Here is a 26,835-nt window from a genome sequence, read left to right on the forward strand (position 1 = left end):
TTTTAAAACATCTTTGGGGGTGGGGGTGTGTTCACTTTGAAATAATTAAAGTCTTCCATCAAATTATCCTGAAGATCTCTTTCCATGAAAAGCCTTTAATTTCATTCTCCTTAATGTAATTCCATTCCAGCAGATGAACTGGGCCTTTTCTATTTCTTCAAATATTGTGTCAGGACCCTTCATCAGCAGAAGAAGCAGAGCAGAAGGGGACGGGGGACAAACCCGGGCGGGACCGCCATCCTGGATTCCTCCCCACACCCACGGGCAGTCTCCATACCCAAAGCACAAATCTACTTGGCAACATGTCACTTCCACCTGGAAAGACTGATTCACCCATCCTGCTGCCCACCAGCCCACCAGACGAGAAGCTTCTACCATGTCTCCGGCCCTCCTCTTGGAATGGGGAGAAGATAGAAATCCACAAGCCAGCTCTGACTTCTGTCCACCGAAACCCAGATCAAAATGTTCTCTGTGCTGGGCAGATGGAGCTGTCCCTATTAAAAAGGGACAGAGAGATCTACAGAGAGAAAGTGCAGCAGACGTGCCGACAAATTACCACTTGGATGTCAGTGATAAGAGCAATGACCCTTGTTAGCGCAGGTTAAGTCAGGCATGGTGTGGTGCATGTCTGCGATTCCCACAAAGGACAATCAGGAGTTCAAAGTTAGCTTTGTCTACCCAGGGAATTCATGGCCACCCTTGGTTACATGGGATTCACACCTACAACAACCGGCAGTCCTTTCTCAAGCACAGCCCACCCCACCCCACCCGTCTTCTTTCCTCTCTATCCTTCTAGGATCAGTCAGTAGGTAGCTCGGTTGCATACCCAACACGAGCACTACCCAAAGAATTCCCCTCTCCCAGTTGCCTTGGCTAATTACAACAGAAAACCCACACAAATTTTTATATTCATACTCTGTTTATCTCCAATGAGATCTTGCATTGCTAACCTTTTAATAATGGGCACATTTCATCTATGTTAGCTCTCTCTTTGGTCCCCATCACTATGGGGCCCTCATGTGACCAGAGACATAAGCCTAGCTGTATAACTCCCTCACCCCTCCACACACACCCTATCTACACTGTGTGAACTTTCTGTGATTTCTTTCCTGAGGCATCCGGTGGGGAGGGAGGCTGGCCACGCTTGGGAGCTGTTTCCTCACCCGGTAGGAAAGGACTAGCAGGTTCAAAGAAAGAAAGACACAGAGAGCAGTCCCCAAGGTGCCCTGGAAAATGCAAATGAGGTTCGGGGAGGAAAAGATGGAAGCATCTACTTGTCATAATGTCCTACAAAGAACTTTACCCAGGTGGCCTTCCTCCCTCAGAGCCAGCTGACGCCAGAGGTGCTGAAAGAACAAAGGCTTATGAAAACTGATCTGGAGCAGGACCAGCCTCGAGGAGTACCTGTGGGCTACTTATGGACAAAGAAAGAGACCAAAACACATGGGGAGGTCCCACAGATAAACAACTACAGCCTGTGGCCAGGACCAGGACCTTGGCATCTGGTGGTGGGTGAGGAACTGCAATGAAGGCAAACCCTGCCCCTGAATGGCTACCCCACACGCTCCACATTGAAGGTCATAGGAAGACTAGGGCCACAAGTGCATGACTCTCTGATGGTGCTGGCCCCTTCCATCTCCAGCCACAGAAGCCCTTGACAAGAGGCTGAGGCAAAGCCTTGAGAAGATGTTTAGATTTCAGTGTAATCATTGTGATAACAATTTAATCATTTAAAACACTGTCTTCCGTTGTTCTAATGAAGAGAGAGGCTCTTTTCCATATTGTTGGTGCCATCTGCGAGCAATTTCCACATTAGCCTCTTAGAATGGCAAAGCAGAAGCCAGGCTGTGATGGAGCGAAGCAGGACAAGGAGCGGAAGGAGGGGGTAGGGAGGAGAAGCCGGGGCTGAGAGAGGGGGCTTGTACTGGAAGGATGACCAGCGGAGCAGAAAGAGTGAAAGTATGTGAACACTCCATCCTGGGCGAGGGGCTAGCCGGCAGATGGGTGCTGGTCTTCTCTTTGGGAAGCTACGCTTTCTAGAGCAAAGGAGATTCCTAACTTGTGAAGAAGACAAAGAAAAGCAAAATATTCCAGTCCCATGCTTCTGCAACTGTGGGTCACCGAAACCAAATCAGCAGATGATTGTCTGAGCCGCTTTTTCTCTGTTATGACAAGCACAGGACAGAGCAGCTGACAGGAAGAAGGATTTATTGTGGCTCACGGGTGCAGTGTTCAGCCCATGGCTCCCCGACACTACGGTTCTGAGGAGCATAGCAAAGCAGACATATCATGAAGAAGAGAGTGGGCAGAGAGCTGGCCACTTCATAGAGGACAGAACCAGAGAGGAGTAACAAGAAGCAACCAGGGTCAGGATGTACCCTTCCAATGCCTGCTTCTAGTACTTCACTTCTGCCAGCCTTTTTCTCCATGGTTCTACCATCTCCTAGAAGTCTATGCACACTCTTAATCCATCAGCAGATTAAATCACTGATTCGGTCACCGCCCTCATGATCTAATCATCTATGGGAACTCCCTCACAGACACACCCACAAGTGTGCTTTACAAATCTCCTAGGTAACTCGGGGTCTAAAAAGTTAACAATAAAGATAAACCACTGCAATTATAATCAGCATTCTTTCTCAGTGAAATAGGAAAGAATGAAAAATAAGAGAACGGCCTCTCCTCCCCACCCCCACCACCCCTGCCACCACCACCAAAGAAATGAGGATGACTGCAAGAATCTCCTCCACATCAGAGGCAAGAACCCACAAAGCTGGCCAATGCTATTTTGTGTCTGGAAGATTTGCTCTCAGGCTCTGGGATCTTGTCCTGGGATCACAAGAACTGGCTCCGGGAAGCTTCTGATGGTCAGTGATGTGGCCACTTGGGCTGCAGAAAGAATCATGGGCAGAACTAAGTACACAGCTGACTTATGGGGTTTGTGAGTCTGTAACTATAGAACGCTAAATGGTTGCAGCTTCTAAATGGCAGGTCCGCAACCTCAGCCTCAGAACTGTGAGCATAGATGTGGTTATGTCAAGGACCTTGGGAGGAGGGGGCTCTTCCTAGACCACCAGGTGGGCCCCAAATGCAGTTACATTTGTCCTTATGGTAGGAAGAGGGGACGGTGTGACCACAAATGCCAAAGTTGGAGACGAGGCCACAAGCCAGAGATGGCCTAAAGCCACAAGAAGCTGGTGCAGGTGCAAGACTGCTTCTCACTGGGGCCTTCACTGAGAGCGTGGCCCTGCAGGAGCCTTGATTTCAGACTTTCATGCACAGAATGCTGGGAGAATTAATTTCTGCTATTTTAAGCCACTCAGTCTGTGGTCATTTGTTACAGCAGCCACATGAAGCTAATAGAATAATGACGAGAAAGAAAAGTCAAAAATGAGGAAAATAGATGTGCTCAGAGCACAGAACACGTGGCATTCCATCTGCAAGGCGGAGACTATCTGGGCAACCTGGGATGAGCTTGGAACTGTATTCACTGCTGAATCGTGGTCAACAACGATGTAAGGGTGGGCTCAGCAGTTCAGGGCGTGGAGCTTGGAGTTAACCTGCATAGACAGGCATCATCTCATTTGCCCCATGACAGATGGTGACCTGAAGCGGGTCACCTCTCTGTCACTTGACTTCGATGACCAGTGTGAGTGATGATAGCCGCAGACTCCCTGGGCTGCTGGGAGGGATGGATGAAGTCATCCACTTGCCACACTGGCTGGCATCCTGTAGCCTCGGTGGCCATCAGCAGCTCTGGGAGCATCATTAGGAGGGACATAAACACACGCAGAGACCAGCCCCAGCTACATCCCTACCGCTGTAAATAATTACAGTGTCCCTTTGTCTTACCGCTCCTGCTGCAAAACCTGTATAGACTGCAGATACCAGGCTGTGCTCTGCCCTGAGTCATGCCATATTGTATAAAACGGTGAATTTCCAGGCTATGCCTTGCCCTCACAAGCATCCTTTGCCTCCATTTGCTCTGTAAACACAGTGGAAGGGTGAGCCTGTACCTCACTGAGCATATAGACACCACCATCTGTTCACACCACCCAGGAGGCAGACCCACGGAAGCCTCTTTAAGGCTCCGTTGCCATTCTGTGAGCTACGGAGGTACAGATAGATGGATTTACTGTGTGATGTGTAACGCGGGATCTGAGAGTTGACATTGGTGGTTAAAACGGGAATAAAAGAGCCCGTTCCGCCTCAGCCAGCTATCAAGGAAATCGGGGCGACTTGGCAAATTGCTGCTATCAAAACTCACGTAGCTTGCGAATTTATTGTTATTCAATAAATTCCGACATTGTGGAAAGACAAGAGCATGTTCACTTCTGTGTCTGACTGAGCACGCTCATGACGCTTATCATATGTCAGAACCAACTAAAACCACACAATCATGTGTCCCTGTTATAAAAAGGAAACAATGCTTAAGGACTTGTCCAAGAGCTGTGTTTGGATAATGCTCCCCAAAGGTCCCTGTGTTGACGACATAGTCCCAGCCCAAGGCTCCATTGGGAGGTGCTAAAACCTTGAAGAGGTGGGTCCCAGGGGACTGTCTCTCAGTCACAGAAGTATGCCTTTGAAGGGGATCTTGAGATCCTGGCCACTTTTCCTTCCTCTTCAACAAGTCCCAGCCAAAAGACCAAGCGACCTTGCAGAGATAAAGTTCTACTGCTTTTATAAATCAGTCAGCTTAGATACATTGTTACAACGGCAGAAAACTAAACTGCAGCAAGCTTGCATCACAAATGTCTGACATCGACATCGGACTAGATCCCAGTCGTGAAGCTCTGGATCTAAGGCAAAGGAGAGGGAATTCCAACTCCCCACAGCCTCTCACCTGCTCTGTGGAGGTTGTGATCACTATTCCACCGGCCTCCTGACAGCCTAACCCTTACCCCACCACCAGGAAGTGTCTTATGTGTGCCCCCTAGGAAATCCCTAAATACCAAGCCCACTGATTACCAGGGAGGGGTATTCTGTGCGGGTGTGCACTCTGCGCAATGAACAGTCTCACCATACTCTATGATTACCTGTTCAAATGATTCCAATATTTCTTCCTGACAGCTCTAAATGCCCAATCCCCTGCAGAACACCACGAACTCGGCTGATCACAGGCAAGAAGATGAAGCACAGAAAAGACTTAGCCTGAGGGAAGGCCGTTGGGATGACCCCCAACCTTCCAGATCCAGGTCTTCCTCCAGAACCTTCCTATCCTCAGCATGACCCAGAGTGACCTGGATCATGTTCCTTTGCCATCCTACAGGGGCTTCGGGTGTGAGGTTTGCATCCCAGCCAGAGAACACAGCCTGCCTATGGGAGCAGGACATAGGTAAAGCCTCGCTCACAGTACTGATCCACCCAACCCCGGAGATGAACTACCGTTGAGGGTGCAGGATGTGGGGTGGAAAGAAAGTATCTCCACTCTGGCTGCCTCATCGTGGGGCAAATGGCAACCCTCTGAGCCTTGCAGGGGGGGGGGGGAGAAGCCTTGAGGTTATCTTCAGCACATCATTGTGGGGATTGAACCAGATCTCATGGTGAAAGGCCTTGAACAACGTCTGATGTGTCACGTGTATTCAATAAACGGCAGCTGGTAGCGGCAGAGGTGGCAAATGCTATAACGATACCATGCTCTCTGGCACGCAGTGAGGATTCAATAGATATTTATCAAAGAAATTAAACCAGAAGTTTTCTGCAGGGCTATGCACATCTTCATTAAGAACCTGCCCCATCCACGAATCGTTAGTGTCTTAATCACCTTTCACTGACAGTCATTATGAAGTACCTACTCAGCGCCAGGGACTGAGCAGGGCACTGGAAACACAAGAAAAGAACAAGGCACAAGCTGTTCTCGGTGCTAACTGGGGCTCTTAATCTTAACCTTTTAAGAGGCCAAAAGACCATTTGGAGTCTTATTGAAGACTGCAGATTCTGCCCCAGAAAAGCAAAACGTATCACTGTAAACACGCGCCCACACCTGGACTCGGAACTCAAGCAGGTCTGGTCTGGAAGTAGACTAAGTAGACTCAGAGTGGGCAAGAGAGGACGAGGCTCTCCTGTGCTCCCCCAAGCTCAGTGATGGATGGTGTCCTGATGGGGACCCCCAAGGCTCACCTGGGAACTTCCTGGTCTCTGGCCTCCACACAGCACTCACACACAGGACAACCTCACACAAAGCAACTCTGACCAGTGGGCTATCCTGATCTCAGCTGCCTTCCAGCCTCTCCACCGTACCCTAGTGGAATTGGCCCTGGTTGCATGTGGCTTTGATTACTGTCTTCTGCCTTTATTTCCTGACCTCCTTCGCTTCTTGGCTGCCCTGCCAGGCTAGGCGCCAGGGCTGCCTCCCAGACAATCACTTATCGCATACACTAGCATCCTCACCTCAGGTGTGCTATTAGGGGCTCATGACTAACACAGGATGCAGAACAGATACACCAGGGCCCTTTCCCAAGCATAACCAAGAGCCTAGGGGTACAGAAACAAGAGCCTGTTCATTGACAGGGGCCAGGGACAGGAAGAGAAAGTGATTGACAGCTTAAGATTCCAGCCAAACTCCAAGGAGAAAACAGACTGACTACATGCCATAGAATGGCACAGAACATAATGTCTCCAGGTTCACAGAGCCCCCCCCCACGCCCATCCAAAACTGTGGCCAGCTGGCAATCTGACTGAAAAGATTATCAGGACCAGTTTCAGTGTTCCAGACACCCTGAGACAAGGAGCAGGTTAGAGTGCAGAGGGTACCTCATCTGATCGAGGGCTGCAAAGCCCTCCCCTTGGAGCACAGGAACTTCCTGCCCCAGCACCTAAGCACCTTCACACAGGGATCCAGTAATTTCTGGGGTGGAAACCTATAGGGTATCTCCTCCATGTGCTGTCTGATTCAGAGATTGTACTAAGCATTCCTGCACATTGAGGTAAGCATAAACCTCACGTGTATGCACACACACCATGTACATGCTGACCCACACTCCTGGTAAGTTTTCTCCACCCTATTTGGTTTGCACATTACATTCACCCATCAGCCCTACGTGGATTAATGGGCTTCACAATGTGGAACTTTGTGTCCCCATAAGTTCACCAACACCAGCAAACTACATGGATGGTACCCTTTCCCTCAGCAGCAGCAGGGTGTGGAATTCACAACACCTGTGTTCTAGTTCCATCTGAGAGTCATGTCTTCCTGGACGTGAACAGAGAGAGGTGAGGGCTGTGACATCCCACAGGAAAGAAAAAGACACAGAGTGAATGCTACTTACCCACGGTCAGTCTGTCAGCAAGCATGCGAGCGAGTTCAGGGATACCCTGAAGTCCCTCTAACTCCAGAACTGAGCTCTCTCAATCCCGTGCCATGCACACACTGACAGCACTTCAGTGTTTCCAGTCTGTGATCCCACAACAGGGACCAGCCCCAGTGGCCCCCATCTCCCACCACTCACACACGGATCGTCTCTCACCAGAAAGGCGGTTGGCTAGAAATGGTTTTTCTCATGTGAACACTTCAGTCCACATCACGTGCCTCATCTCTTTCCCCCAATCCCCTTCTCTCTCTCGTTGTGTTCCCTGCCCCGCACAAGACTGACTCCACACCCTCACAGCTTGGAGCTCCTCTGTGCCTCATTCTGTCCTAGAATAAGCAAAAACCTCCCTCTCTTTCTGTCACAGACAAAGCCCCAAAGCCATCTACTGTCCACCATAAGGCAGTTCAAAATTAATCAAGTCGTTAATGAGGGCTACATTTACAATTTCAATTGTCAAGTCTAATAATTCCCTTTAACTGAGATCTTTTGCCTTCATTAAAGTAATCAGTGCCTGTCAGGAAATGCTCAGAAAAACAAGATATCCACTTGTGGAACCCCACATGCTCTGCATTTCTTCACAGGGAAGCAGGCTCAGTTAACTCTTTCAAATATCGCCATCTCTTGATAAGACTAATAAGTTGGGGCTCTTTCTTTCAGAAGTCTTAATAAGATTAAAAAAAAATAAACCCTAGATGCTCAATCAGGAATTAATTAACCATTAAATATTATTTTCCCAATACCATGAGGACCCAGAAATACTTGATAAAAATCCTTGCTTTCGTAGAACCTAACATAATAATAAAAAAAATCAGCCTAACACTAACCAGTCCAGTAGATTTCTATACTACAAATATAGTAAAAATATAATAATAAGCCATTAATCCATTCAACAAAAAGCCACTTGGGCTCTATGAAAGCACACAGAGCATTATACGTTATTCAGTTAGACAAGATGTGCAGTGTCCTAGTTAGGTTTACGATTGCTGTGAGGAAACACCATGACCAAAAACAACTTGGGGAGGAAAGGGTTTATTTGGATTGCACTTCCACACTGTAGTCCATCACTGAAGGAAGTCAGAACAGGAACCCAAACACAGCAGGAACCGGGAGGCAGGAGGTGATGCAGAGGCCATGGAGGAGAGCTGCTTACTGGCTTGCTCCTTATGGCTTGCTCAGCCTGTGTGCTATAGAGTCAAGGACCACCAGTCCACAGTGGGCTAGGCCCTCTGCCATCAATTGCTCATTAAGAAAATGCTTTACAGGAAGCCTATAACCCGATCCTATAGAGACATTTTCCCAATCAAGTCCCCTCCTCTCTGAAGATATAGCTTATGTTCAGTTGACATAAAACTAGCCAACCCATGCATTAAGGATCAATATAAACATACTATCCAAGAGCCTATAAGAAGTAGGTTACAGTAGCAAGTGATAAAGGACAAGATACAATATGACAAGCAAGTTAGGAGAAGAACGATTCTAGTTCCATGGAAGCGGGGCAGCAACAGGGGTTACCAGAAATTTTCCTTAAACAACAGAGCCCAAGTTTCAATTCCTCAAGGAGATGAGTTGGTTCACTGCACATCACTGGGAGACCCCTCTGCTCCCTAAACAATCCAAGATTCACCTAATTCCATCATCTGTTGTGCATGCATGTATGCATGTGTACATGCATGTGCATGTATGTATATGTGTGCATGTGTGCTCGTGTGTGTTGTATGAGTGGCTGTATGTGGTGTGGTCTATGCACATGATTACATTGTTGTGTGCATCTATGCGCATGCAGAGACCAAAGGAAAATGTCAGGCATCTTTTCTCCCTCTCTACCTTATTGCCTTGAGACAGGGTCTCTCACTAAACTGGAAGCTCGCCTTGGCAGCTCGGCTGCCTGGCTGCCCAGGTAGCTTGCAGTATCTGCTTGTCTCTACCCTCTCCTAGTTCTGGGGCTATAGGTATTCATAGACATGCGCATAGATGCTGGGGGTCCTAACTCAGGTCCTCATGTTTGGGTAGCAAGCTCTCTTCTTCACTGAGCCATCTGCCCAGGCTAGAACCACCACCTTCTGAGTGCCTCTCATGGTCTGTGCTGGGACTTGTACTTGGTGTCTACACACACATTGTTTCTAAACACATCTAGTGTGTACAGTCAGGGTGCAAGTGGCCCAAACAATGATGTGACACACCAGATGATATTCCTGCATGATGTGACACACGGATGCTATGCTTGCATGGCGTGACACACAAGATGCTAGTCCTGCATGACGTGACACACCGGATGCTATGCCTGTATGACATGATACACCGGATGTTGTTCCTGCATGACGTGACACACCGGATGCTATGCCTACATGACGTGACACACCGGATGCTATGCCTACATGACGTGACACACCGGATGCTATGCCTACATGACGTGACACACCGGATGCTATGCCTGCATGACGTGACACACCGGATTCTAGTCCTGCATGGTGCATGCAGTTGGGAAAGCCTAAAGAGTCATAACTGGGATTGAAATCTGACCACACCCTGTCTGGTCTTCCACATTTTGAAACTCTTGGGGTAAAGTCCTTTGCAGCAACCTGGACACCTTAGCCCAGAAAGTCACAAAGTAGCAAGTAGTCATGATCCCCAAGTCCCAGCACCCCAATCTGAGTACTGAGAAGCAACAGATGTGAGTGAGCCACTCCTGGCTTTACTTCAGGCTGTCAGCAAATCAGTCTGTTCCATTCCTGGCCTCAGTTTCAACAGAGAACGACGAGTTTTGGACCTGATGCTCTCTTCAGATTCTTCCTGCTGCGACAGGCTGTGACCTTGAGGTTCTAGCCTAAATGACCTAAGTGAACACGGACACGAAACTGGAACCAGCTGGGCACGTGTCTTGGCATCAGTGTACTTGGCTTGGCCCAGGCCTAGGACATCAAAGCACAGCTTATCTCAAGGAAACCCAGGGCAGAGAGAAGACCTGACGAGTGCCCACAGGCAAATCCTGAGCCTCTCTCCAGAGTCTCCCAAAGCCCACAGTCCTGCAGTACGCCTGTCTCACCGTCCTTCCATCCCTTTACACTCTCCTACCCCAGTCACAGATGGAGACTCATAACCACAGACCACAGAGAGGATACCACAGTATCCTCTATGATGCTGGTCCTGGATGACCATGTTCTACCCCCTCCCTGCCCCACAACTCCTGATTTTTCTGCACATCACATATGCCCCCACTGAGTTCTCCATCTATCTAACATAGAGAGGTGAGGACCAGCATGTTCCTCAAGCAGGGACCACAATGCCAGCAAACTGTTCCTCCACTGTCTTCTACCTGCCACACACACACAGCCCCACCACCTGTTCCTTGGCTTAAGAGGGTGGCAAACAGGCACCCGCACACAAGAACAAACAATCTCATCTCCAAGCGAGTGTATTTTGTCTTCATTATGCCACTGTGAAGGTGTTAATATACAACTTACAACATATTAATCACCGCTCTAACTTCCAAATGCTAAATGCATCATTAACATTCATGTTTTCTTCAATTACTTGGCTGTTCTGGGGGAGGGGAGCAGGTTGGTTCCTCACTATACCCATCTCCTTTGGAAGACTCCAGAATCATAAAAGGCAACCTGGCCCACCACCACTGCTATACAAGGGGAAATACCTGCTAGGGCACTCAGTGCTGACACCTGACTCCAGCGAGGGTTGGTTGTCAAAATACAACTGGAGGGCAAGGGTGAGAGAGAGAAGAGGCTGGTGGGAAGAAAAGGGAGCAGATTTAAGGCGGTATAGCATTCATGCTAACCAATGAGTCTACCTCCTTCACTGGGAAGAGACCGTGGCTCAGGGAGGGTGACTTGCTCCCAATCACACAGCTGTTCAGAGGAGGTGGCAAAGAGAGGAAAACTAAACAGAGGGCAGTAGAATGCTAAAGTACAAGCAAGAAAATGCGAACCTGGAGAGGGGGACGGGGCAAGGGCAGGTACACGATGGGACAGAAAGATAGAAAGATCTGGATCCTGTGTAAGCTCTGAGCTACCTTGAACGTCCCCCGAACTGCTCAAGTCTAGACAGGGGATAAACAGGACCGGCTGAAGGGAGCAGGAGAAGCAGAGAGCACTCAAGGGTTGGCCCTCCACCCCAGGCCTCTAAATGCAGCCAGACTAAATATGACACATAATTAAAATGTCATTACCTCACAATTGTGCCATCCAAACTTCACGAGGAATTTGTCACAGACGCTTGTGGCTACAAAATCAATCTGCTATTGTACTTCAACAAATCAGATCCAATCATCTCCCTGCCAGGGGGTTGCAGAGTGGCCGGAATGGAAGAGGAAAGAGAATAGGAGGCTCCTGCTGGCAGGTCACTTCCCTGTCCATGGGCTGCCCTCCAGCCAGGCCCTCCAACCTTGCATGGGAGCATTCAAGGTCAGCACAGATTGTGGCTTTCAAGGGGCTAAGGCAAGAGACTCAGGGTAGGACTAGTGGCAGCAGGGTCAGCTTCTGTGAACATCTCCTGGGTCTTGGAAGGCATAGGCCTTGATGGCTATCAGGTACACAGGCAAAAGCCCACCAGGTATATCACCATTGGTGCAGGACTTCCTGGCACTCCCATCCCTTATGAAGTAGCTCCTTCCTTTTTCCTTCTTTCCCCACAAGGAAGAAGTCTTCGAGTCTTAGTGAGGGTCATGACCAAGGTCACCTCTCAATAGAAAGGGCAGAGGTTAGTGTGTGACTTAGGACAGCATTTATCCTGGAAAACACACATACACAGACACACAGAGACACATACAAACACAGAGAGAGACACACACAAACACATATACACAGAATACACACAGTCTATAGGCTCCCTGAAGTATGCCAGAAGAGCTGGCCTTAATGGTCTGTCATATGCCCCTTTAGCCTGGTGGCTTTGAGCAGTAACTAGCCTTCCCTTAACCTGCCCCCCAGCTGTCTCCTTTGCTAAGCCCACTACCTCATTACGGACTGGCAGCACGCTGTAGTGGTTTCTTCTCCGGCTCCCCCATCCTTCACTTCTTCCTTCCTCTGACCTTGCACATCCATTCCAGATGAAGCTCCTACAATGACACTTTGTCCTTGACCCTCCATGTTCCAAAATCTCCAACAGCTGCCTCTGAGTCTCAGCCCCACCCCCTTCTCCAACAATTGGAGGAGAATGTGCCCCCTCAAAGCCTCTATGGCCACCTCTCTGTGAAGCAGACACCTCTGTCCTCACTGACATTCTGTCACCCCTCTCAGCACCTGGAATCTGTCGCCACCTCTTCCTTCCCCGTGACTGCCCCTGACCGTGCGTGTACTTGGCTGTTTTATCTCTAGCGCTTCACTTATTCATCAGTTGGCTTCCCGGTTCCTTCCCTAGCTTGGTCCACAAATGCCTATGTTTCCCATCTCTTTTCCTGTCACGTGCTTTCCGCCCTTCTGACGAGACTGTGATTGTCGTCATCTGAGCCCACAGTCTTGGCTGCTTCTCTACCCAAGTGAGTCTCCCATCTCACACCCACACTCTTCTCCTGGATTCTAGATCCCATCGATTACCATTTCCCACTGAAATCCTGCTGCTGAGCCAGCCGTATAGCCCCCTGCCTCTGTCTTGTGTGCTCACAGCCACACTGTACAATGTTGTCTCAACATCTATGAGGTACAGAGAAAATTCCTTTATCCTGTGTCTTCTAGGACACAGCATGCCGGACCCTTCCCTACTGCCCTGGCCTGATTCTTTCCAGGACCCTCCCTGAGCCCTTAGATGGATGCCACCCATCTCCAGCCTAGAAACAGATCCTCATCTCCAATCACCCATGCCATCCCTCAGCAGCACACACTGTGGCTGCCCTGCTTCCCCACACCTTCTGCCCATGAACACCTAGACAGCACCTGGCTCCGTGAAGAGCTGGTCTTTCTGTGGACTCTTCTCAGCTACCCGTCAGTCTTCACCCCTACATTTGGGGGTTTGGCCTACTTTCTCTTTGTGTGTGTGGGGGGGGGGCAGATGAGGCAATGAGTCTTCCTCCTAAAGTCCCCAGTACCTAGCTTGGTACCTGACCTTTAATAGGTGCTCATTAAACCACGAGGGTATGGGAGCAGAAAGAGTTGAAAGAGACGCCCTGGCCTCCAGGAAACCAAGCCTTTCCCTTCAAACTCAGCTACCTTCTCGGTCACTGTCTGGCAGAGACCTTGTCCTTTCACAAATGTTTACAGAGATATGTAAATAACTTGCCCAGGATGATGTATGTGGCCTTTCTGCCCTGAGCCTGCCATGGTCCATGCCAAGTGTGCTGTCAGCGTGGCTGCTCAAGTGAGACACTGAGGAATGTGGTCTGCGTGGAGGGATGGGTGAGGGTATACCATAAAACATTGTGCGCAGACAAATCTGGGCCCCATGCCATGAAAAATGTGAATCTGTCCTTGACTTCAGCAGCAAATGAGGCGTGAAAACGTATCAAAATGTGATATTCAATATATGGATGGATTTAATATTTTATGAGACTGGAAATCAGTTACCGAAGGTTTGAAGGATAAATCAAGCACCAAGCAGATGAACCTTCAAGCATCTGCCCTGCTGTGTGCCTTTCCCCGGAAGGGGAAGAAAGAGGAGGAGCTCTGACAGGAATCCAGCCCTGGAGACTCCAGGGGGACATAGTAACCCCCAAATACATACTTTACCAACCCACAATCCCCTCGCCATGCTTCATACATTTCCTCCTGGAGTCATTACTGCCTTTCCCGCCTGGGGAGCTTCATTCAACCTGTGAAATCCTGCTGCCTCCCTTGGCACACACTGTAGGCCAGTGGTTCTCAACCTTCCTAATGCTGTAACCCTTTAATACAGTTAAATGTAATGACCCCCAACCATAACATTATTTTCGTTGGTACTTCATAACTGCAATCTTGCTACAGTTATAAATCGCAATGTAGATATCTGGTAGACAGGATATCTAATACACAACCCTTGTGAAAGGGTTGTTTGAACCCCAAAGGGTTCAAACTATTACGGCTGTAGGCATTCTCCCTACCTAGGACCATGCCCTCCCTCACCAAGGTCCACAGAGAGCAGGCATCCAGTTGCTCCAGGCCATTTCATACCCAGTAAACCCTGGTGTTCCATACAAAGTTAGGGACTTTGTGGTTTGCATGTTGCTCTCCCAGGAACCCTCAAAAATACTCTGTACCCCAAACATTTCTCTTATTGAATGCCTGAAGGAAGTGAGGCTCAGAGAGATTTTGTCACTGGAGCTAATTCTGTTCTGTGTGGCCTGGGAGCAGGACACTTGTCCCCAGCCCAGCTGTGAGCCCAGTCTTGTACAGGCATGTGATCTTCCCACTGTGTGCCATGAATGAGTGTTGAGTCCCAAACTCTTTTTCAGTACTCAATACAAGGTCAGCAGCAGCCCTCACTAGCAAAAAGAATATTTCTCTACTCCTGGGGTCCCCAAACTCGGCTGGTCATCAGCATCACTAAGAAATGGTTTATCTTATTTTATTTTATTTAGTTTGGTTTTTCAAGACAGGGTTTCTCTATGTAGCCTTGGCTATACTGGAACTCACTCTGTAGACCAGGTTGGCATTAAACTCACAGAGATCCTCCTCCTGAGGGCTGGGATTAAAGGCCTGTGCCACCACCACCTGGATGGAAATGTATTCTAATTCCACCTTCAGGGTCCTAGACACTGTAATTGAGTTTGGGGAGAGGTCTGACCACACATATGTTGACTTCTGTTTAGTGTGTTTGATATCTGTCTCTCTGTGTAGCCCTGGCTATCCCAGAACTTGCTCACAGACCTGTTTCTCATTGTTAACACCCCCAGTCACTCTGATGATAACACAAACCTAGACTCCACCCCCGGATGCTGCACTCTCCTCACCTAGGCTAGTTGGTTATTTGAAATGGGGTCTGGCTATGCAGCTCAGGCTGTCTCTAAACTCCCAAACCTCCAGCCTCCACCTCCTAAGTGCTGGGATTATAGGCACGCACCGCCACGCTGACTCGATCTAGATCCTGACTGTATTTTCTCTAGCTGTGGTTTGCAGATAGTGGACACCCATGGTCCCTCTCTGGGGGAGGGGCTCTTTCTGCTAATCACCTCCCCATATCTTCCTTTTTCTTACAAAACGCTCTTCATCGGGCGGAGTGGTGCAGTCCTGTAATCACAGAACCCAGGAGATGGAGGCAGAGGATCGGAAGCTCAAGATTATCCCTGGCTAGCTATATACTGAGTTTGAGGTCAATCTGGGCTATACGAGACCCTTCCGTAAAGGATGGAAGGAAGGGAGGAAAGAAGGAAGGGAGGGAGGGAGGAAGGAAAGGAGAGTAGGAAGGAAAAGAGAGAGAGAGAGGGTGGGATGGAGAAAGGGAGGGATAGAGGGCAGGAAGGAAGGGAGGAAGGAGGGGAGGAAGAGAGGGAAGGAAGGAGGGAGGAAGAGAGGGAGGAAGGAAATGAAGGAGAAAAGGAGAGCAGAAGGGGGAAGGGAAGAGGAAAAGGGGGGAGGGAGGGATAGAGAGAAGGAGGAGAGAAAAAAATTAATCATCCTAAATCCTCTGTCTTTAGAGCACAGTTCTCTCTGCTTGAGGTGACTGTCACACCCCTGTCTTAATATAGTCTCTAGCACTGTGTGTACGTCTAGTGTGTGCTGAAAGTTGCCCATTCCACTCACCTGTGTAACCCCTCAGCAACCAACTTGCCTTTCGTACTCCAGGCGAATGGTGCCACCTGAGTTTCATCCCTTGTGTGTTCTGGGGCAGCAGTAGCAGGCCAGGGCCCCTCAGCTTCCACACTGTTGCCCCTCGGGCCTGATTCTATAGGACTGTCCTGAGCAGGCAGAGAGCTCAGCAGCATGGCTGACCTTTGCTTTAGTGCCAACTGTGACAAAGAAATGTCTTCTGGGGCTGGGGAGATGCCTCCGGCAGTAAAGTCCTGGCCATACAGACTTTTGAGTTTGATCTCTAGAACTCCTGTTAATTAATTTAAAAAACAAAACAAAACAAAACAAAAGCCAGGCCTGTTAGCAAGGTTTTGGAATCTCTTGCTTGGGAGGTAGAACCAAGTGGGTCCCTGACCTCCCAGCTTGTTCCAGGCCAGAGAGGCTCCCTCAAAAAATGGTGACAACACCTGACACACACACACACACACACACACACACACACACACACACACACACACACACAGAAACAAACGCAAAAAAACAAAAACAACTTCAGATCTTGCTAATATGCCCTGAAGGGTGACTCTTGCCCAACTGAAAACCGAGGAGCTGATCCGTCAAAAGGCAATGGGCTCCGAGGCAAAGGACACATCTCTGAAGCCACACTCTGTGTTCCACCCATCAGCACGAGTTTCTTTATCTTCGTGACAAGGTCAATGTCATGAGACGTAAATGAAATTGAATTAAATAAAGCAGTCTCAGTGAACAGGGCTCAGACAAATTGAAGAGGCCTTTAGGAGAGCCGAAAGGAAGCCCAAAGGCAGCTGTATGCAGGTAAACTAGACCTCGAAAAATAAGCCAACTAAATTAAATAAAGAGCCAGGATGTGCAGTAGCTACTGATTTCCATGGTGGGAAGACACCGAAATGGTCAATTACAAGCAAGCAACGTGATGTCACTGTGCACAGCATTGAGGAGGGATGGGCAGAATCATGCTCTCGGAGAGCTAGAGAATAAACAGGACCTACCGGTTTGTGATGGTGGGGAGAGTGGATCTCTGGCATGGCTGGAAACGCCTGCCCTGTCTTCAGGCATTCAGTCATTTCCGAGCAAAAACAAAAAGCATTTCTGCAGGGGGCACATCTGCCAGTGGACCTCAGCCTATCTGACAGTGATCTCAGTCCTGCAGACGCCCCATGGGAAAAGCTAGACTCAGCCTTCAAGCCCCTCCTGTCTATTTTCAGGCCTCACTTGCAGGAGGCAGCGTTAAACACAGTGGGTGTATATATTTTAGTGTCTAAGATACCAACGGTGAGGTGGTTGGTTATGAAAGGCAATGACACTGCTACGTCACCATGCCTTCAAGCAGGACTGGGGGCTCTGAGTTGGATAGTCTTGGTTCGCCACCTTCTCTGTCAACCGTAAAGCTTGTTCATTCTCTCTCCCATGTGTGTGTGCATGTGCGCACATGCATTACATGCATTTGAGTATTCAACTGCAGGCACCATGCCACCCATGTGGAGGCCAGAGGAGGATATCACATGTCTCTCCCCACCAAAAAAATAAAAACAAAAAAACAAACAAACAAACCAAAAAAGCCGGGTGGTGGTGGCGCACGCCCTTAATCCCAGCACTTGGGAGGCAGAGGCAGGCGAATCTCTGTGAGTTTGAGGCCAACCTGGTCTACAAGAGCTAATTCCAGGACAGGCTCCAAAGCTACAGAGAAACCCTGTCTCAAAAACAAACAAACAAACAAAAACAAAAGCAAACACACACACACACACACACACACACACACACACACATACAAACATGTCTCCTCTATTGCTGTCTGTCTCTGTCTCGTTGCTTCACTGCCTCAGGGCAGAGTCTCTTACTGAACCAGGAGCCCACTGTTTGGCGAGACTGACTGGATTCTGAGCTCTCAGGATCTGCCTGTTTTTACCATACAAGGCTGGGGTTGCACACACACAGCCCTGCCTGGCTTTTCATGAAGATGCCAGGGATTTGAACTTAGATTCTCATGCTTGAGCAAACACTCTTGCCCATGCTCTTTTACTTCTCTGAGCTGGTTCACAGATCTGCAAAGATGGATGTGCAAACCAACACCCAATCCAAAAGGGCCACAATGAGACTGGCCTATGGGAAAACCTATGAGATGCTAAGCCAGCATCTTCCTCTCCAAGTGGGTCCTCATATTGCCATCCATTTCCGTACAGGCCCCAGCACATCCTGAACCGGATACTGGCCTGTGAGATCCCACTGTAGTTTCTGCTTATTGACTAACAGACACCAGCCCAGGCACTAAAATCTATGGCTTCTTAGCCTTCACTTCTAGTCCTGACCATACTTCCTGACTGGAGAGACCACGTGACCAGCCACCCCATGTTCCTGCCCTTCCCGTGAAGACAATATCCTCTTGAACTAAAACCCAAAATAAACCCTTCCTTCCTTCTTTCCTTAGGTCACCTCTTGTCATGTATTTGGTCACAACAATAAGAAAAGTAGTTAACACACCAGCCAGCATTGCAGAAGAAACGAAAGGATGAATAAGTGAGTAACTAAATGGAGGGGAAACTCAGCAGCCCAGCCATGAAGGTTCCATTTCAAACCCCCGAGCGCTCTGTTCAAAGAGAAGGGCAAACCCCAAGCCACATGATACCCGGTAACAAAACCAGTCTGCTCCGGCTAGCATTTTAGCGTGAATGCTGTACTTCTCCTAGCTCATTAAACCAGACACGGAACACATAGAGTCAGGGCTTCACTGCACTAGCCGGTGGTTCTGAGCCCCAACTCAGCAGGGTTTTACTTTCTAGCTCCCTCTCCCCCCACACCCCAAGACTGAGTCTGCCTATTCCTTGTTTATTTTGCTCATCATCTCAGTCCCTTCATTTCTGGGAGTGAGTCCAGCTCTAAATACACGTACACACACACACACACACACACACACACACACACACACACGAACAAATACAGCTACAGTCAAGAGTCAAGCTGCTGGCAAACGACTGGTAAACAGAAGAATATTGGCCTCCTTGTTATTGGCCCCTCCCTTGGAACATGGAGGTTTTATCATTAAACAATAAGTCACTAATACATTGTGTGATTTGATTCAAGTCACTCCCCCCATCTGGGCTCACTTGCCTTTTGTCTACATTGAGGGGGCTGGATTGGGTCTCAAGGGCTCTTAGATTTGTAAGGGTCACTGATGTCTTTGAAGCTCAGAAACAAGGCACGGCCTCCTTCATTTCACTGTCTAGACGACACTCTGCCTGCCACTTGGAACCATCTGAGTGTCCAGAGTCCCTGGAGTCTCTGGGGTGGGGGCAGCCCCGAAACCTTGGCTCCACGCTCCTGAAGAGAATCTGTATTCTGCAGCTCTGAACCCAGGAGCAAAGCCAGGGCCAGCACCTCTCATCAAGGAGCAGAGTGAAGCAGGTGGCCTCTCCAGGTGGCCCTGGGACTGGGAAACCCCAGTTGCCTTGGGTTCGCCTGAGGCACTCCTTCTAGAAGGCTGCCACACAGGCAACAAAGCTGAGGGTAACATTTGTTTAATTTCGGGGGGGAAAAGAAACGCTTTATTGTTTAAGACAGAATAGGAAAGAAAAATCCTCATAAAGCCCTTTTGCTCTTTTTACCTCTTGATGTAAGGGGACCTATAAAGACGGGCAGTGTAGCCAGAGTCCACCAGGCTGAGAGACTGACTTGGAGCGGGGGAGGGGGGCAGGAACCACAGCTCCCACTGGGGAGCAGGAGCAAAGTGCAGAGCTTAATTTATCTAAGGGGCAAGCGACAGAGGCTCTAGGGCCTTCAGAGTGAGGGGCTCATGTCTCCCACTCACATCTGAACCAGAGTTGCCGGTACCACCCATCCATCTGCCAACGTCACTTAAGGGGTCCAAGGCGAGTGAGGGGGCTCAGAGGTCCCAGATATCTAAGTCACCTATTACTATTTTCTCTTCTTGGAGGAGGGAGGATCCAGGGCCACCTAGATTCGAGGCCTGAGGGTCCACAACCTAAGAAAACCTCCAGCAGGCTTCCTGGGTCAGGCTGACACAAAACCCTGATTCCAAGAGTAACTAACTGCTTTAAAGATCTATTACTTGGGGCTTCAGTCACACAAGAGGAGGGTGAAGGCTGAGCAGGAGCCGGCAAGCTGGTCAGCCTCCATCACTAGCCTGGGCTTCTGAAGAACTGTAAATATTCTGAAGAACTTTGGTAAATATTCCCTAGGTTGTGAGGGAACCATAGTAGGTGTAAGCAGAGACTCTAGAGCACTGGAGTCCTGGATACAGGGTCACCGGTCCAAGTTTCACCTTCTTATCCCCTGAGCCTCTCAATGAAGCGGAGCCCTTCCCTACCGCCAACTCCACACAGCTTCTGCCAGGCACCCAAAGCAGCCAGTCCTGGGAAAGAAGACTCATGAAGGCTAATGGCTGTCCATGAGAACTTGGAGAGATTGTCAAAGGAAGACTTGAATTTTTTTCATTCTCTCTGTGTTATAAAACAAACAAACAGTAAAAAACTCAAATCACTTGAGACATCTATCTGGACCAGGCTTAGTTACTTCCTGTGCAGACAGAAGATATGCCAGCCCTGAGTCAACAAACCGAGAAGTCATGAATGAACTTCTGAGAAGGCCCTCCCCTCTGGAATAGTCTTTCAACACAGGTATGCTTCTGCCTGCGCTATGGAGCTTTGGAGTTGTTTCCCCAACTGCAGAGGTCTATCATCCCGTCCTTGGATCTGGAAATGGCACTTCCTTTGATGCTCCCTCTCAGACATTCACAGACATGAAAAAGAGGAAAGATATAATTCTGCATTGGGGTAATAGTTTTTCAAAGATGGGAAGATTAATAGTATCCCCAAGCTCCTGAGAGAACACTCATCATGCTCCTGAGAGAACACTCACCATGCTCCTGAGATAACCCCCACCATGCTCCTGAGATAACCCCCACCATGCTCCTGAGATAACCCCCACCATGCTCCTGAGATAACCCCCACCATGCTCCTGAGATAACCCCCACCATGCTCCTGAGATAACCCCCACCATGCTCCTGAGATAACCCCCACCATGCTCCTGAGATAACCCCCACCATGCTCCTGTAAGTAACCCTAATTTGGATCACTGGCTTGAGTACCCAGGCTCCACAGGCAGTTCACTACTCTCTGCAACCCTAATTCCAGAGTATTTGACATTCTCTTCTCTCCTCATAGGTACCAGGCATGGACAAGGTACACATATCTATACAAACAGACAAAATACCATACATGTAAAACATAAATAAATAAATCTCTTTAAAAAAATCGTGAGATCACAATTTTTTTAAAAAAAAATCATAAAACACCAGGTGGTGGTAGCATGCACCTTTAATCCCAGTACTCGGGAGGCAGAGACAGGAGGATTTCTGTGAGTTTGAGACCAGCGGGGTCTACAGAGTGAGTTCCAAGACAGTCAAGGCTACACAGAGAAACCCTGTCTTAAAAAAAAAAAAAACCAAATGAACAAACAAAAAGACATAAAACTAGAAAGGAACTAGCCAGGAGGAGAAGATCAGTGGAAGCAGAAGGAGAAAAGGGGAGGGTAAGGGGAGGCTTGACCAAAATATGTATATACACGCATGAGAACATTAATACAATAAAAGGATGCTGGCCTTCCTTTCGAGTGATGAGGATTTCTTACGACAGAAGAACAAGGCAGAGTTTAACCAGCAGAGGCACATTCGTGAAGAACAGAGACAACTGTACGCAATATGAGATTTGTGGAAGATAAGGCCCAAGCACCAGCCAGCCTCCTGGAGGATAACAGGCCCAGCTGAAAGCACACGAGGTCATCCTGAAGTAGCCATCCCCAACCAATTCTGTCTAGACAACAAGAGCCATTCATCTAACTCAGGATCATGAAAAACCATCAAGTGTGTTTTTACACTACAAAGTTCCTGGGTGGCTTGTTATGCAGCAGACACTAATGACTATATTCTCCTTGCCATTAATTGCTAAGGCAAATAACTGGTTGCATCCTCCAAGCTTGGGTAGACCAAGCAGGTCTCTAAGGTGTCCCCGGGGGTTGCCGTGAAAAGATCGGCAGAAGGCTGGGCTCAAACTGCTCACACACACTCAGACACACTGCACTATTGGGCAAGCGATGTCCACATTGCTATGAGGATGTCAGTGTGGAGACAGGAAGATCCGATAACAGCAAGTGCTCAGTAATGCTCGTGTCTTTCTTAACCAGCCAGACTAGGTGGTCAAGATGTTAAGGGGTTTCCTACCCTGACTCGGAGAAAGCAGGAAGTACAGAAGGGGTCCCGGGAGCCTTCTTTCTGTCTCTAGACCAGCTCAAACGGCTAGACCAGTGCAGGATAGAAAGCACCTCTGAGACAGCAGCTTGGTTAGGTCACTGAGGCCCTTAGCTTTTAATCTCTCAAAGGAAAGAGACATTTCTTTCCTGCGTTCACTGCATCAGCAACTCTGTAAGTAAAATGTAGGGAAAAAAAACAGTCTTTATTCATTCCATCAAGTGGTAATTAGGGCTCGAACAGGAGCCTCCACTGGCAGGCATTCCAGCTCCTCAAAGCTGAGCAGCGTTCTAATTGGGCTACAGCCTAGCTAAGGGGCTCATCCAGGCACTGGCTCCCTTTCCCCCTCGCACCTTTCGAGAAAAAAAAAGGAAAAGAACTCCAAAACTTCACTGTGTTGGGAAATTAGACAAAGTGAGAAGCGCAACAAATAAGCAGAAAACACACGCAGCCACAATCTGGGGGACCCCCGCAGATGCCTTAATGTAAACATGCTCGCATCAGCCGCCAAGGAAGACTGGGAAGCAATTTGATTTTTGCTTTTTGAAAGGAAGCAGTAAAGACACTGCCTCACATTATACTGAGACTCAGCTGTCTCCTGCTCTGAGCTCAGTGAAAGGAAAGAGAACCAGGGACAGCGCAGGGCGGACGGCACCTGTTAGGGAGAGCAGCCAAGACAGGAAAAGACGGAGGATGGGCAAGCGTGGAGCCCTGCCTGTGCAGGGCACCTGGTAGACAACACTCACTCACTCACTCACTGGTCCCTGGAGCTCCAAGGCAGAAGCATGACCACGGGAAGCGTCTTTACCAGGCAGGGAAGGAGCACAGCCAGATGTGAACCCAGGAATGGAAGGTCAACCTGAAGGGACATGGCTGGCAGCAAAACTACCTGGGCTGGACTGGCATGAGGCTGCAAAGTCCCCAGCTCTGAGAGCTGCTAAATCAGGTAGGCTTGAGCCACACCCCCTCAAAGTAAGAGAAGGCTGGAATGTGCAGCAAATTGCTGGGCCCCCTTCTCACTCCTCCCCTCCCATCCCCCACGCTGCCTCATCTCCCCGGTCAACTCCTTCTTCTCTCTGAAATGGCCTCACTGGCTGGAGCCTACGCTGCTTTTCCTCTGACCACAACCTCCCCCCCTCAAGCTGCTGTAGTACCTCCACCCACCGTCTGCATCTCAAGCAGAGTTCATTGTGTTCCCACAGCTTCCTTTTCTCCACCCCTGCCACCACTCTCTTGCATGTTCTGGTTAACAAGCCTGTCTGCCCAGAACAGAGGACTAGAGACAATGTCTTATCTTTCAACCCCCAACATTACAGCAGTTCTCAACCTGTAAGTTGCGACCCTTATGGGAGTTGTGTATTAGATATTTACATTACAATTCATAGCAGCAGCAAAATTACAGATATGAAGTAGCAACGAAATAACTTTATGGTTGGGGTGACCATGACGTGAGGAACTGTATTAAAGGATCATAGTAGCACGAGGAAGGTTGCAAATCACTGGTTAACACAGTGTTTGACACGCAGTAGGCATCTGAAAATATCAGGTGAAGAAACCGGTGTAGCAAAGACTTGTAGGGCCCAAGACAAAACTCCCTGATCCTATGATAAGGGGAGCACACCTCAAGGAGCTCTGAGTCTGGGAAGGGTTGCAGCACCGCCTGCTAAGAGCCTCAGAGGACAAGAACAGGGCCACGAACACTCATGGACAGGGTCGGGAGTTTCTAGGGAGAGTAAAGAACTGTTCGAGCAGACTGAGCTGCATATACAACAGAAGTGAGAAAGACCAAGGAATGTTCTAGAAGTTACAATACCCTAGGTCAGTATGGCTGGGATATCAAGCACAAGAGACCCTTCAGTGGCAGAGAAGAGAGTGTGGAGTGAGCACAGGTCAGATTACCCCTCTTTCTGTGCAGTGCAGCCGGCAGTGGTAGGGAGCCTCTCAATGCTGTGCACCTCTACCCGTGACTGGAGGGAGTTGTTGAACAAGACGCAGGAGCTCAACCTTTATAGAACTTTCTGTCCAGAGGGGTAAAGAGAAGGAAACACAAAAAGTAATTTCATAATGCACTGAGGCCATGACTGAACCTCGGGAGCAGCAGAGATAAAGATATGAAGGGGCGGGAAAATCTTTGTGTGAGAATAGCCGGAGACTTCAAGGATGGATGGGCACAGGCAGAGTGGAAAGCAGGGTAGGAAATCTGAGCAGGCGGTGCTGTGCACAAATACCCAACCCAACCCAGACAGGAAAATCCTGGCAAGCCACAGGTTGGGAAGCCAGAGAGAGTGACACCATGGGCAAGAGGCAGGACGTCAGCATGAATGTCTTTGGCTCCAAACAGCAGACAGCCTTCCAGAAAGTGCCTGGAACTATAAAGACATGGTTATCACATGTGGAGGAGGCTGTGAATCCTGTGGTTGAGCTTGGAACTGGGGCAAGTCTTTAGGGACCGGTTCCTTCCAGTGCCCATCATCAGAATGCAAACAGTGCCTCCTTCATAGTGCAAGCACCATCCTCAAGCCACTGTTCTGGTCAACTCTCTCCTGCTGGAACAGGATAGCAGAGGCTAGGTAAGTTAGAAACAATAGATGCTTGTTGGACAATGTGTTCCAGGGAGTCCATGACCAAAGGGCCACATCTGCTGAATGACACTTCTTACTGCACCATAACACAGCAGCAGAAGGTGACAAACTGTGAGGGCACAGATATGAAATAAGGAAAGAAAGGTCGCTTACCACTAATGACTCCATGATAATAGATCTTAATCTATTCATGAGGACAATGTCCTTGTGGCAAATATCTTACCTCTTAATGCCAACATTTCAATATGAGCTCTGGGCATGGGCAGCAGACACTCAAATCATAGCAACCTCCTGAGGGTGGAGGTAGTGTTAGATGCCCTCTAGATCTACCCTGGTATTTCAAATGACAATCCCCCACCCTGAGGCTACGCAAGGGTTGCCTCCATCAGGTAACTCATTACCAATATGAAAAACACTTAATAGTGGAAGTTGAGATTTTAGGTGATATAAGCCAGGAAATAGAGAGGCAGTCCAAGGATACATTTTGTAATACCACAAGGAATTCTTTTTGGCTTCTTTCTCTACTCTATGCATTCTAACTCTACCCCAGAGGTTCACTTATCCCTGTCTCTGCTTCCTGTCTGCTTGTCCCAGGGTGAGGAGAGCTTCCTGCAGGTCTCAACCTGGGCCTGACGGGTTCTCGTAGCTTCAGGCTCTGTCTTTCAAAGGAACTAGTGTAGAATTTCTCCCAGGTAGCTCTGCTAAGGTACCTGTCTCCAAAGGGCACTCTGCCTGGTGATCTGGGTCTGTAACCCTTGACGTGCAGGTGCCACCTGCCATTGGCATGTCATCTTGCTCGTTGCTGCATTTACTGGCTGAGCACGGTCCTTGGAATGTATCTGATGCTCAATTCAGTTGCTGAGCGAGTAATCAATTGAACCTATCTACTTTGCTCATTCTACTGATTTGGGAATCTAAGGCTTACCTATGACGACTCATGCTCGATTCAGTGGCCTGTGTCATCAGGCCCTCCAGTCCTTTGGAGGCTGCATCTATTACAGGGTCCCCATCTGACCTTTCCTTTACTAAATACTTACTAAATACCTGACACTACACGAAGGCCTTCCATGTATGGCCGATCCTCTGCATCACGGATAGGCTAGGATGCTAAGAGTTTAAAGGACTTATTTGGGTGAGCTAACCTGGCTACCTCCCTCCTTTAGTTCATTGACCTTGAACTTGAGAAATAGTTGGTGAAGGTCGTGGCCAAGAGGTAGTATATTCAGTGATTAAGTCACAGGCAACCTTGCTTCTTCTTGGACGGAAGGGAGAAACTGAGGCAAATCACCATTGTAGGCAATACTGCTACAAATGGAAGAAAAGTATAGTAATGCCTACATTTATAGTCTCTGTTCCCCTTACTCATCTCCCCCTGCAGCTCTTACATTGACCTCTGACCCTACTTCCCAAGCCTGGCTGCAGTTCAGTCTCACATCCACTGTTGCTCTTGGTGTATTCTCACCGTGGCAATCACGATTAGTCATGCCAGGATCTAAGTTAAATGTGTGTGGGATGGTGGAGCATTCATCCCTGCGTTCCCCAGCTACCGTCCATGGCTGCCACCTCTTTTGGAGAGTCTCCTCGATCAGTATAGATGAGCCCCACCTTCTCCTCTCCCTGTCTTTGTCCCATGCAGTTCTGGCGTGTGCTTGCATAGATTGATGCTCCCAGACATATGGCTGATGCTTCCATCTCAGTGAACAAACAGATGCAAATGCATGACCACGCTTTCCCCTCTTGGGGTAGTCCCATCGGCCCAGGGGCTCCTGTTCTCTCCAAATGCATCAGGAGAGAGACCCAGGAAGAGTAATTAATTTGAGCAGATGTGTATCAGTGTCCTAGGAAATAAAAAATGTCAGGACAAACCACCTGTGCCTGCTCAGGTCACATAGCACCAGGGATGCAGGTGAATCTCTTTAGAAACAGCCCAACTTAGGGGATGTTGTTCGCCTGCAAAGCCTTCTCCGACAGAAGGGCGTGCTGCCTGCTTCCTCGAG

The 26,835-nt window shown here is 48.8% G+C and overlaps 1 protein-coding gene across 3 annotated transcripts in view; it reads right to left on the reverse strand.

Moving 5' to 3' along the window:
* The window catches only part of Grik4 (glutamate ionotropic receptor kainate type subunit 4), a 424,337-nt gene that overhangs the window by 322,405 nt on the left and 75,097 nt on the right, over positions 1-26,835 (reverse strand). Inside the window, exon 1 of one of the 3 annotated variants that reach the window (XM_048417251.3) lies at positions 7,269-7,456. The exons of the other annotated variants lie outside the window; for them this stretch is intronic. The gene's annotated coding sequence lies outside the window, so the exon portion shown is untranslated. Of the gene's footprint in view, positions 1-7,268; positions 7,457-26,835 lie in introns of those variants that run through there. 3 annotated transcript variants of the gene reach the window in all.

The sequence above is a fragment of the Myodes glareolus genome, chromosome 4 (assembly GCF_982192425.1).
Source record: "Myodes glareolus chromosome 4, mMyoGla1.1, whole genome shotgun sequence".
In the NCBI taxonomy this organism is placed as follows: domain Eukaryota; kingdom Metazoa; phylum Chordata; class Mammalia; order Rodentia; family Cricetidae; genus Myodes; species Myodes glareolus.